Source organism: Tenrec ecaudatus, chromosome 9, assembly GCF_050624435.1.
Source record: "Tenrec ecaudatus isolate mTenEca1 chromosome 9, mTenEca1.hap1, whole genome shotgun sequence".
NCBI classification, from domain to species: Eukaryota; Metazoa; Chordata; class Mammalia; order Afrosoricida; family Tenrecidae; genus Tenrec; species Tenrec ecaudatus.
The window spans coordinates 85,367,674-85,381,266 of NC_134538.1; the positions used below are offsets into that span (position 1 = coordinate 85,367,674).

The 13,593-nt window shown below is 46.6% G+C and overlaps 1 non-coding gene across 1 annotated transcript; it reads right to left on the reverse strand.

The window, feature by feature from the left end:
* Nucleotides 1-6,593: 6,593 nt before the first annotated feature.
* LOC142457661 (small nucleolar RNA SNORD93) lies at nucleotides 6,594-6,668 on the reverse strand. The gene has a single exon (XR_012786359.1). It is a non-coding gene; the product is annotated as a small nucleolar RNA SNORD93 (small nucleolar RNA).
* Between the last annotated feature and the right edge of the window lie 6,925 nt (nucleotides 6,669-13,593).

Genomic DNA, 13,593 nt, shown 5'->3' on the forward strand with positions numbered 1-13,593 from the left:
TCTACACCTATAACACACGTCAATTTGAACTAGCCAGCCGTCACGTGACAATCTTCACAGCCCCTTGCGGTGGAGATCTTCCTTAGGTGGCTTTGCAACTCCTGAGGACCCTACTTATGCAAAAGAGACTCAGGGCGCTCTGTTGGAGCTCGCTCAACCGGTCAGCTACTGCTAAGGCACCTTGTGAGGGGCTTCTTTTCTGCCGACCCTCTGTTTGCCCAGCAGGCTGTCCTTCGATGCAGATTCGTCTCTCCTGACAACGTCGCCAAAGTACTGTAGATGAAATCTTGCTACCCTCCCTTCTAAGGGGTATTCAGGCTGTACTTTTCCAAGACAGACTTGCTCATTCTCCTGGCAGCCCAGTGGTTCATTCAATAGGCCTCCCCATCCCCATAATTCAAGGGCATTCTTTTTTTTCTTTCAGTCTTCCTTATTCATGGTCTCATTTTAGCATGTATACAAAGTGACTGAAAGTACCATGGCTTGGGTCGGGGAGCACCTTTGTCCTCAGTGACAGTTGTTTTCAACTCTTTGAAAAAGGAAAAAAATAACTTCTTATTGGATTGAGTGAAAGCTTACAGAGCAAGTAACTTTTTCGCCGAACAATTCCTACATTTGGGGCTTGTGACATTGTGATCTCCTCACAGTGCCGCTGCATGCTCCCACTCCTGGGCCGACTGCTCACCCCGCCTTCCCTCCTGCTTTGAGCTCCATCCCTGGTCTTTTCATTATTCAGAGGCCTTTTGCAGATTTGCTCAATGTAACACACCAGGCCACTGCTTGACTGCTCGTCCGTGGGTGCTGATTGTGGATCCAAGTAAAATGAAATCCTGGACAATGTCCATAGTTTGTTCCTGTCATGATGATGCTGATTGGTCTCCTGGGGATTCTGCTATCCAACTTGAGATGCCACCCACACAGAAGCCTTTGATCTTCATCTGCATGTCACAGCTAGTGTGTCTCCCAACTCCAATGCCAGGTGTTGCTTCATCATTCACTCTGCAAGCAGCGTGTTGAGAGGATACGACCCCTTTCTCCCAGTGCAGCCATGAAGCATCTCCCTGTTTTGTTTGGTGTGCACATTTTTCTTTTTGTAATCGTTTTATTAGAGGCTCATACAACTCTTATCACAATCCATACATACATCGATTGTGTAAAGCACATTTGTACATTCATTGCCCTCATCATTCTCAAAACATCCGCTCTCCACCCAAGCCCCTAGCATAAGCTCATTTTCCCCTCTCCCCACTCCCCCTCCCTCATAAACCCTTGATAATTTACAAATTATTATTTTGTCATATCTTGCCCTGTCCGACATCTCCCTTCACCCACTTTTCTGTTGTCCGTCCCCCAGAGAGGAGGTCACATGTAGATCCTTGCAATCGGTTCCTCCTTTCCAACTCACCCTCCCTCCACTCTCCCAGTATCACCACTGTCACCACTGGTCCTGAAGGGATCATCTGCCTTGGATTTCCTGTTTCCAGTTCCAATCTGTACCAGTGGACATCCTCTGGTCTAGCCAGATTTGTAAGGTAGAATTGTGATCATGATAGTGGAGGGGGGAAGCATTAAAGAACTAGAGGAAAGTTGTGTGTTTCATCATTGCTACATTGCACCCTGACTGGCTTGTCTCCTCCCCGAGACCCTTCTGTAAAGGGATATCCATTGGCTTACAAATGGGCTCTGGGTCTCCACTCCGCACTCCCCCCAAGTCACAATAAGAATTTTTGTTCTGATGGTGACTGATAACTGATCCCTTCGACACCCTGTGATCTCACAGGCTGGTGTGCTTCTTCCATGTGGGCTTTCTTGCTTCTGAGCTAGATGGCCCCTTGTTCATCTTCAAGCCTTTAAGACCCCAGATGCTATATCTTTTAATAGCGGGGCACCATCAGCGTTCTTCACATGTGCTTATGCACCCATTTGTCTTCAGTAATTTTATCAGGGAGGTGAGCACACAATATGACTTTTTGTTCTTTGATGCCTGATCACTGATCCCTTCGGCACCTCGTGATCATGTAAGCTGATGTGCTTCTTCTATGTGGGCTTTGTTGCTTCTCAGCTAGATGGCCGCTTGTTTACCTTCAAGTCTTTAAGACCCCAAACGCTGTATCTTTTGATAGCCAGGCACCATCAGTTTTCTTCACATTTGCTTATGCACCTGCTGTCTTCAGCGATTGTGTTGGGAAGGAGAGCATCATAGAACGCCAATTTAATAGAAGAAAGTATTCTTGCATTGAGGGAGTACTTGAGTGGAGGCCCAATGTCCTTCTGCTACCTTAGTACTAAACCTATAAATATATTCACATAGATCTATTTCCCCATCCTCATATATAAATATATTTGCATATGTACATGCCTTTATTTAGACCTCTATAAATGCCCTTTGTTGGTGTGCACATTTTTCCTGGGCACAGTGAATCTCAGAGTCGGGTGACAATGTGAGGGCACTTGTTCCACTGGATAATCGATGATGTTAGGAACCTTTCCAAGGCAGCCTCTCTGCCCTGCAGACATCAAACTGGTGTGACTAGACTTTATCTCTGGAGGGAAATGGTGCAGCCCGGTCCCTTCTGGTGTGGAGATGATAATTGCACCTTATGTAGCAGACAAGCTCCACTAGGGGGCCTTCTAGTTAGGGTTGCATAATCTGAGATTAAGAATGAATCAATTTCACAAAGAAAATCAGAATCAGACTTTACAATGCACCCATTAGAATGGCAACCTTTATAAACACAAACGTATCTTTCAAATGTGCATCTGATGGTCTATCTGTTCACATAGTCTGGACATGGCTTTTCTCAGTTACCTCTGCTTTGGCTTCATAATCAGCCGAGCACACCCGGATAAGGGTCACCTGCCCAACTGCTTCACTTCCCTAGGGCAGACGCCTCTGTGCCCAATTTCCTGAGGTCATTGTTTAGTTAGCCGGCTACCTCGTAGGCTCTGAGGTTATGTCGGAGAGCTCTTCTCACTTGAGTTGGAGAAAGAGGGCCCAGCATGCAGAAGCTCTTCGGCTCCAATTTAAAGCTATCATCAAATCACTAATACACTAGCTGGCTTTTCTCTTAGGCTCTGACGGAGCTCAGATCCAAATTGGCTGGAACCTAAAGCATGAAGTCTCCAATCACTTGCTTTCATTTTTCCCCTACTTTATTTTTGCTAAATTTTGATTCTAACTATTGTACTGTTTGTTCATTAAAAAAACCAAAACCTTCCAAACTCACTGCCCTCTGACTCCCAGCAACCTTAGATGAGAGTCGAACGGCCCCTGTGCGTTTGAGGCGATAAAGAAATGCATGGAGCATAAAGCCTCAACAATGGCAGATGTGAACAGCCAACCTGGCCCTTAGCAGCCCCACACATAACCCACTATGCCACCATGGGTCCTCTGTTCATAAACCACCCAAACCATGATTAGTTCATTCAGTTAGCCGGCTCTTCGATGTTGTCCAGATACTAATTATGGTCAATATCAGAGGTCGAGGCATTCTAACCTACTCCATCTTACATACTGAAGTCACTGTAATCAGACAGAGGTCTCAACTCCGGGGCTCAACAAGGGAAGTGAACAGAACGCATTTCGTGAACAATGGCAGCAGAGCCCTCACCCACTATTTTACTTTGGAAGATGAACTAGAGATGTTTGTTTTATGGTGCTTTGCGATTCCATTTTTCTTTAATGTTTGGGAACTCACACAAACTACCTAGGATACGCCAGTAAAATGAAAGTATCAATCTACCTGAACGGAAACCTTAATGGCAGAAGTGATATTGGACAAGTCACATTTAGCTGGAATAGTGACTCAAACCAAGCACGCTGCCATTGGCACGCGGGAGTTGCCTGTGGGTTCCGGAGACTGGTCTTGTGGTTAGCACCCCTTTACAGTCTCAGTAACACTGTAGCTAACAATTAGCATAGTGGAATTATATTTTCATTAGGATGCCCTTGCTACTGGTAAAGGCTTTCTGCATACACAAGTTACTCACTTGGAATTACAGTCTTCTTTGAAAACATTTCCTTCGACCTTAGATTTACTTTTCTCTCCAGGGCACTTGAACATGGGGAGAGGAATCTTAGTTAAATGGCTATATCCACATCTTTCCATCCCAGATTTAGCTGTGCTAAAAATACCTACCCACAAGGACAAGCAGTTTTCAGACTCGTGGACCAAGTTTTCTTTGATAATGCTGGGTCAAGTATCTTCTTAACCAGGGACACTTGTATGCATTCCTGTGGTACAAGGCAGGGCACCTTTGGGAGCTGGAACAAGGGAAATGGCTCCCTGGATGGGATCATGTTCATCTGGCTAACAGACCCTTCACATGTAACATCTGATTCCATTTCTTCTAACGTTGTCAGGTTGATGCACTCAGTGACCCTGTAGGACTGGGTAGAATTGCCCTGTGAGATCCTGTTTGTGGTAATAGAAAACCTTGTCTTTTTTCCGGGGAAGTGGTTGGTGATTTAGAACTGCTGACAGCAGCCCAGCCTGTAAGCACTACGCCAGCACTCTTGAACATCTCCCAAGATCAGGTAATGGTGTTCAGCAGGGTCAGTGCAGACGGGCCAATGTAGCCAACCTTGCAGTTCAGCCCAGTCGCTCAGCACCTAGGATCTTACATTTCCTGGTTATCTCGTGTTAGCTAGGGCTGAGTCTGTATTTACATGGAATGAAATGGCTGCAAACCCAGAGGGCACATGGCCAGTCATTCAGTCCCTTGTGGCCACAAGAATGGATGTCAAGGGGGAGGGGAAAAAGGGCTCAAGTAGCTAAAAAATGTTGAGAATGATCTTATCAAATGTGCTTGACACAATGCATGCATGGATTGTGATAGAGTTGTATGAGCACCCAATACAATTTTAAATAAAAGGCTTTAGGGGAAATATGTCAAGACTGAGGAAAGTTGTACAATTTATAGTGGGAACACTAAAGTCACTTGGAATCTCAAAAGATTCAGCCTCCATGGGATTCTAATTGATATTGACCCTCAATGTAAAAAACTTCCCACATCATCTTCACAGGGCTGGTAGGAAACTCAATTTCCTTTCCTGCCTGATCCAGGGATTGTAGCCTGAAGGCAATGAACGTGAACTTTAAGACAGGTTAGAACTGCTCTGTGGGTAAATCTTTGTGGAACCAGAAAACCTCTTTCTAAAGCAGCTGGTGAGCCGTGACCTTGTTTAGCAACCCAAGGCACAGCCACTAGGCCTCCAGGGTCCTTCACATTTGGGGATACCTTCTTAAAAGAACTTTAGCTAAAACCTAGATGTTAAATGATCTGGGGATGAGACACTTATAACCTGGGGACCACCTATACCAAATTCAAAATGAAGCTGTTACACAAATGCTTTTTTTTGGTTGCCCAAAACATTTATAATCGAGGGAAATTTTTGATGGGTAGACTATGATGTATGACATCTCCAGCCTGGGATGGTGTCTTCCAAGATCATTCAATGCCATTAAGAGGCCACAGGAGCATGCACTTGAAAGCATTTTGTTTATTGAGGTGTAATGTGCATACAGAAGATCCACCTTATGTCATTAACAGCCCCTCCACCTCCCCAAGGCTGCCCCTACCCAGACACCCACTGCTTTCAGCCAAACGGGCAAATGTGAACATCGAAATCATAGTTAAATGATTATGGTGTAGCACAAGCTGTAACAAACAAAATCAGTCTTTTTTTAAAAAAAACTCAACTGAAGAACGAGAAGGGGGGGAAATTGCCCGAAAGAATGGCTTCCGCTGACCACCAGTCTGTTCTCCACTGGTGCAGGGACTGGCAGCAAGGCCAGGAACTGGTTGGCAGAAGCTTAACTACATTTTGCCAACCAGTGTGTTTTGTTTCATGGGTCAGAATAACGGGGTAGCAGTGGAATGGCTGGCGGTGACATCTATGAGATTGAAAGTATCTCAGTCAAGTTTCAGACCTGGGCTGGTTGATAGAAAAACTAACTTGAAATCATGGAAAGGAACCTCCCTGCAATTATCTATGGTGCCAACTCAGCTGCAGAAGACACCCTCAAGTCATCTCTGCCACCAAGACCTGACCTGAGAGACGGATCCATCATCTCAGGCCTTTACCTGCTGAGAAAAACGGAGGTCTTTCACACAGCAGCCCTAGGAAGAAAAAAATGACAGCGATTAGATCAGAAAATAATAACAAGAGAAAAGGTTTAGAAACAAAGCAGTTGGGTCTCAACTACTATAATTTCCTAATATATGGGAAAACCTGCAAATATAGGAACCTGTATGAACTTGACACCTGCCGGAAGGAAAATAAAAGTATTTTCCAACTAAATTGATACATTCATTGCACATGGCATAGAGCCCGTCATAATGTTCTGATATGAAAACAGCCGATTGACTGGACTCAAAAATCACTTCTTACTGATGTTGACCCATTCACGTTAATTTGGGGTAGGCCGAAATCCAATAGCTTCTTAAATGACTATCTTCCACCAGAAAGGGTCACCATCAGAAAAGCCTATTTCAAAGAGTAAATGTCACTTACAAATCCAGTTAGTTTAAAGCCTCACTTTTAAAGGAGAGGTGGTGCTAAGCAGACAGTGAACTCCTGCATACCACATTGGCCTCAGGTAAATCCTTTAACCCATCAGAGCAAAAGCATGCCCAATCAGATTAAGAGTTCTCATCCTTGGCCAAGAATGCTATTCAAGGCAAAAGCTTCCCATTTCGCCCATACCTGAAGTCCAGCAGCAACTTGACCTTGTCTGCTCCTGGAAGGAAAGTGAGAACAATGTTAAGAATAAGTTCATGGTGCTATTTTTTGGGAATGGCCTTTTCATTGCTGACAGCTAGATGGATGTTAAAAAGCTAACATGGACAGCAACTTTCAACTTTCCTAAGGATCTTATGCAATTTCCAGCCAGGGGTAAAGGGAAAGTTAGTTACTATGATGGGTGTAACATGTTTCCCTTCTCAAGCAGCCCTTGAAGTTTGTGCACAAGCACCTCTTTACCTGGGCGTATTCCGTATGTATGTATGACACATTAACTTTCCAGTTGGAGAATCCCCCACCTAAGGTCACACTTTCCAACCTCCTAAATTCATAGCAAAAAGTATCAAAGTTGGGGGAAATGAAACAGTAATGCATTCCTGACTGGCCACAATAGTAGCAAAAAAAGAAAAGCAAGCAAACCTTTCACAGGTTTTAAAGCCCAAAGCACGGCTTTTTTGTTCACTAGAGCCTGAGCAGCTGCTCAGTTTCTCGTCCTTTCCCCACCACCCTAAAATAGACATTGGCAAAAGCTATTTCCGGCAGACTTCGCCATCCGCTCCCAGACAGAATTGGTCAAACCGCTCTGGCCAACCCGGAGCCGGACCACGGCATTTCTCCTGCTACCCAGGCCAGGAGAAACGGCCCTTGAGTGCAATCACACACCCCTCATTTCCTTCCCCGCTTCTAAGAAGCAGTGTCCCATTCGGCTTCCTGGTCAGTCGGAAGGCAATGCAGATTAACCACCCCTCAGGAATCAATATTTAAGATGCAAGTCTTCTAAATTGTACTCCACGCCTATCTACTTACTTAGGAGGTGCCAAATTTCACTACATTCGACCAACATCCAACCACAACTTACTTATGATTTGAAGGGGAAAAAGCTTACAAAGCTCCCTGTTACGCTGAATCTCTTTCGTGAAAACACTTGGAACTCTTCCCCCAAGCAGCTCTGCTTGGTGAGCCACACAGTTAAGGCTCAAGGTCAATCCTGTCCGATTCCTCCCGCGTCCCTGACGCCCCCGCCCGAGAGCACCCTAGGAACGCTGGCTGCGTGGCTCCTGCGGGCGCACGGCACAAGCTGGGCCAACTGCCTGCTCGCCAGGGCTCTCTCCTCCGGACCCTTGAAACCCAGCCACGCTCCAAGTGGCCACTGAGACGCTTCCGCGGCTGGGCGCGGGCTGAAGGTCACGGCCTTGGCCTGCGGGGCCGGGACTGCTGCCGCGCCGCAGCCCCCGCGCTCGTGCACCCCCTCAGCCAGGAGGCGTCCCCGAATCGGAGCCCAGCGCCCGACCAGGGTGCCACCTCGAAGCTACAACTCGAGGTCACGTCGTCAGAACTTTCCAGTGCACAAAGAAACTTGGAGCAGGCTGCGCGTCGGAGACGCTCCCTTCGCCTTGCTGTTGCAGAAAAACTAGCTCAAGGGGCATCCAGACACCACGAGAACCACCCCACCTTCCCGCGCTCCCGGGTTTCGCCCCAGAAAGGGCCCGAATGAGGACTTTCCTCTGCGCTCCCTTCCTAGAGCGCGGCCCGGGGCGCACAGCCGAGGGCCCCAGGATGGCTGCGGGGGAGCCATGCGGCCACGTGGCCAGCCCGGCGACGGGCCCAGCCGGCACACACTCACCAGCTCGTGCGCAGCGACTGCCAAAAGAGAGGGCGGAGGCGAGCCGCCGTTTAAAAGGGGCCGGGACAGCCCGCACCCGCAGCCAACCAACCAGAAGGCTGTGCCACCCACCACCCCCCGCCCCCGTCCCGTGCGCCCCGCCCGGGCTGCGCCGCCCCCTGAGCCCGCCCAAGGGCCCCGACACTCCCCGCCCAAAGTCCTGAGTCCAGTGTCTTGCATGCTCCGATGTTTCCGTCCATCCACAGTTCTTAAATTCTTCAGCTACATTTCTTTCTGCTCATTTTCGTTTTCGATTCATGTCTAATGTGTTTTAAAAAAATCATTTTATTGAGGACTCTTAAAGCAACAAGCCATACATCATCATCATTTTCAAAACGTCTTCTTTCTACTTTAGCCCTTGGTATCAGCTCCTCATTTTTTGCCTCTCCCTACCCCACCCTCCCACCCTCATGAACCCTTGGCAAATTATAAATGTTTTTTTCTTTTAAAAAATTTATTAGGGGCTCATACAACTCTTACCACAATCCATACATACATCATTTGTGTAAAGCACATTTGTACATTCATTGCCCTCATCATTCTCAAAACATTTGCTCTCCACTTAAGCCCCTGGCATCAGCTCCTTTTTTTTCCTTTTCCTCTCCCTCCCCGCTCCCCCTTCCCTCTTGAACCCTTGATAATTTATAAATGATTGGTTTGTCATATCTTGCCCTCTCCGACGTCTCCTTTCACCCACTTCTTATTATTTTCATACCTTACACCATCCACTGTCTCCCTTCACCCATGTTTCTGTTGTTTGCCACGCTGGGTCCAGGAGAGGGTGCTAACTGCTCCTTAGAGGTTATCTGTCCTGGATTCCCTGTGAACATGCTCCAGTCAAGCCAGAATTGACAGGTAGAACTGGGGTCGTGATAGTGTGGGGGAGGAAGCATTAAAGAACTAGATGAATGTTGTATGTTTTGTTGGTGCTAAACAGCACCCTGACTGGCTCATGCCTTTCTTGTGACTCTTCTGTGAAGGGTGCCCAATTGTCTACAAGATGGGCTTTCAGGCTCCTCCCATCGCTCACATGGATATCATTGTTTTGAGTCTTATGATGCCTGATACCTGATCCTGTTGTCACCTCACGATCACACAGGCTGGTGTGCTTATGCACCCATTTTGTCTTCAGTGATCATGTTGGGAAGGTGCGCATCACAGGATGCAAGCTTTTTATAACAAAATGTTCTTGTGTTCAGGGAGTACTTGAGTAGCGGCCCAATGTCCGTCGGGTACCTTAATATATAAATATATGTACATAGATCTGTGTTCCTATTGTTGTGTATAAATATATTTACATATGTACATGCCTATATTTAGACCTCTATAAATGCCCTTTGCCTTCTAGTTCTTTCCTCTATTTCCTTTTACTTTCTTCTTGTCCCACTATCATGTTCAACCTTCATTCGGCTTTCAGTAATTCCTCTTGGCTTACATTGGTCTCGATCCAACCCCACCAGGCATTCTAAAATCGATGGAGAGGAGGGCGTAGTAGACGCACATCTAATTATGGGACAGAAGATTGCTGTTAAGTGCCATCGAGTCAGCTCCGACCCATAGCAACCCCATGCTCAACTGAACAGAACGCTGAACGGTCCAGACTCATCCTCACACTTGCTCCTATGCCTGAGCCCATTGACGCAGCCACTTCAGATGCAGCCACTTCAGATGCAGCCACAACAGCAGATGGGCTCTTGCTAAAGTAATTGTGGGATGAGCCGTAGGGAAAAGGTGAGACTCTCTTCTCCCATCACGAGTTAGTCTCAGAAATGCACAGAAATGGCTCTCCTCTGTCCTGCAGGGTGGCTATGAGTCGGCATTGACTATATGACAGTGAGTTCGGGGCGGGGGTTGCTGGGGAAACCTTTGAAGGGGGAGGTAGGGGAGGACTCTCTGCCCATGAGATGATGTACATGCTACATTATGCTAAAGATAACATACACGCCTTGCCTGCAACCCAAACCATTTCCCTGTCATTGAATTTGAAGGGCAGGTAATGGAAGCATGTTGGCTGCAGATAACACAAGAGTTCTTTTAACTGTTTACTGTGTCAACCATTGTGTGTAGGACAAGGGTGGGGAGAGGGTGGAGAGCAAGAAGCCAGCGCCCAGCCCTCTGGGAGTATACACTGGAATCTCCCACAAACCCTGTGAGAGAGCTGGTATTTGGTCCCCAGTTCCCCCTGCTAACCTGCTTGCCTGCGCTTAGAAGACCCTTCGTAGCTCTGGGGTGAATTAAGAACTATCTTCCTGCCACACACTGTAGCAGTCAGTGAGGATACAATGATGCTCTTGCTAGTGACGCACCCCTGTACTCAGGGACTCTTCATTAGGCATTGAAAAGCTGGAAAGGCATGAATTTACATGCTCAAGGCTTCTTGCCAACACCACCCAAAGGGTTCATCCTCTATTCCAACGCATGAGTCCTCCCTAAGGACAGCTGAGTGGGTTATGAGGGAGGGGTGAGGCAGCGTTAGCATTCCTAGGGCCCAAATAGCCCATGCTTACTCCTCCCGCCAAATGGTCTGCGTCCACCACGGAATCCGTGCTGGGTGGGACCACAAGTATTCTTACATTTGGGTCCACACTTGATCTTGCTGTCCCTGACATTTTTATATTGGGGCTTCCAAGAAAGTAGAACAAGGAACTCTGGGGGTGCTGTGATAAAGCACTGGGCCGGCGCTCACAAGGCTGGCAGTTCAAACCCAACAGCTGCTTTTTTCATTGAAAGGCTTTCTGTCTTGGGAATGCTGTAACCAATAAGAGTTGCTATGCATTGGAATTGACTAGATGGCAGTGGGCTTTTGGTTTGTCTTACTTTTTGGCTTCAGACTCGGTTCTGAATCAAGGACCACACAGTCCAACAAGTGTTTCTTGAGCACCTGCTCTGCGTCAGCCACTCTGATGGGCCCTGGATGTGGGAAGACTCTGGAAGCCTGGCTTCACAATGGTTAAGTGCTCACATACAAACCAAACGATCAGCAGGGAGCAAGAAAAGAGGTGGCCGTGTGCTTCTGTCAAAGTGCGGCCTTCGAAATTCTCTGGGGAAGTTTTTGTTTTGCTTTTAATTTTTATTGTGAATTGGGTGAAGGTTTACAGAGCAAATAGTTTTTCCATTCAGCTCTTCATAAACATTTTATTTCGTGTCATTGAATGCAGTCCCCACAGACTAATGTCACTCATTGCATTCCTCCCTGTGATTCCCATTTTGTTCCTGCTTCCCTCACACCCTCTGACATCTGTCCTTGGGCACACTTGACCTCTGAGGGCTGACTTGTCTCAGGGATGCTTACTCCCCTAGTGACCATGCTTCTCTTACAGGGCTCTCTACTGCTCCGTTGAACGTGGAGCCACTGGGTGAACTCGGGCCCAGGCCTGGAGGGTGACCAAGGGGCTGTGTTCTCTATAATAGGGTCCATAATGTTGTGTTGGACTGTGATCTGCATGGCCGGCTTTTCGAAACCACCAGCAGCTCCTCGGAGGGAGGCCTGGACTTTCTACTCCCTGTAAACAGTTACAGTCTTGGAAACCCACAAGGAGTCGCTATAAGTTAATATTGACTCGATGGAAGTGAGAAGATTCCGCTGGAGCTCTGTGGCATAGTGGTTGCTTGCTGGGCTTCTAACAAGGTCAGAAGTTTGAAATCACCAGTCTCAGGAGAAAGATGAGGCTTTCTACTTCCAATGAATTTCAGTCTTAGAAACCCACAAGGGCAGTTCTACCCTGTCCTATATAGGGTCACTATAGTCAGAATTGACTCAGTGACAGTGAGTTTGAAGGTCACACCAGTCTCCAGTCAGACCCATAATCCTGGCCTTTTTCCCCCTTTCTACAATTTTTTAACTTTTCTTTCTTTCTTTTAAATTCATTTCATTGGGGGCTCTTACACCTCTTATAACAATCCATGCATCCATTGTGTCAAGCACATTTGTACATATACCGCCATCATTCTTTTCAAAACAATTTCTTTCACTTGAGTCCTTGGTATCAGCTCCTCATTTTTCCCCTCCCTGTCCCACCCTCCTACCCTCATGAACCCTTGATAAATTATAAATTATTATTATTTTCATATCTTACACCATGTGCTGTCTCCCTTCACCCATGTTGCTGTTGTTTCTCACCCTGGGCGACGAGGTGGGGGGGTGTTATATATTGATCATTGCGATTGGTTCCTCCTTTCTCCCTGCACCTTACCCTTATCCTCATGGCATCACTACTCCAATTTTGTTCCCAAGGGGTTTATCTGTCCTGGATTTCCTGGATCAAGAGCTCTTATCTGGATCAATGTACATGCTCTGGTCTAGTCAGATTTGAAAGGTAGAATTGTGGAGGGAGGAAGCATTAAAGAACTAGAGGAATGTTGTGTATTTCATCGGTGCTATACTGCACCCTGACTGATTCATCTCTTTCGTGTGACCCTTCTGTGAGGGGATGTCCAATTGTCTACAGGTGGGCTTTGGGTCTCAACTCCACACCCTCCTCATTCATAGTAATATGATTCTTTGTTTTGGGTCTTCTGATGCCTGATACCCGATCCTGTTGACACCTCATGATCATACAGGCTGGTGTGCTTCTTCCATGTAGGCTTTGTTGCTTCCCAGCTAGATGACCACTTGTGTATCTAAAAGTCTTAAGACCCCAGATGCTATATCTTTTGATAGCCAGGCACCATCAGCTTTTTTCATCACATTTGCTTTCAGTGATCGTGTTGGGAAGGTGAGCCAAACCAGAATGCCAGGTTAATAGAATAAAGTGTTCTTTTGTTGAGGAAGTACCTTAATACTTAACATATAAAATATATCTGGTACATTAATACTTAACATATAAAATATATGTACATAGATCTGTGTCCCTATCATTATATATAAATATATTTACATATGTACATGCCTGTATTTAGACCTCTATAAATGTCCTTTGCCTCCTAGTTCTTTCCTCTATTTCCTTTTACCTTCCTCTTGTCCCATAATCATGTTCGTCTTTCACTTGGTTGTCAGTAATTCCTCTTGGCTATATTGCACTTGATCAAGCCCCACCAGGCATCTGATGCCCTCCTCACCATCAATTTTAGATCACTTATTGTTCCCTTGTCCCTGGGCTTGTTGGCTCCCCCTGCCTTTCCCCCACCTCCCCCTCTCCCATTTCCCTCTGGAATCACTGGTCCCATGGTTTTCTCCCCAGGATTG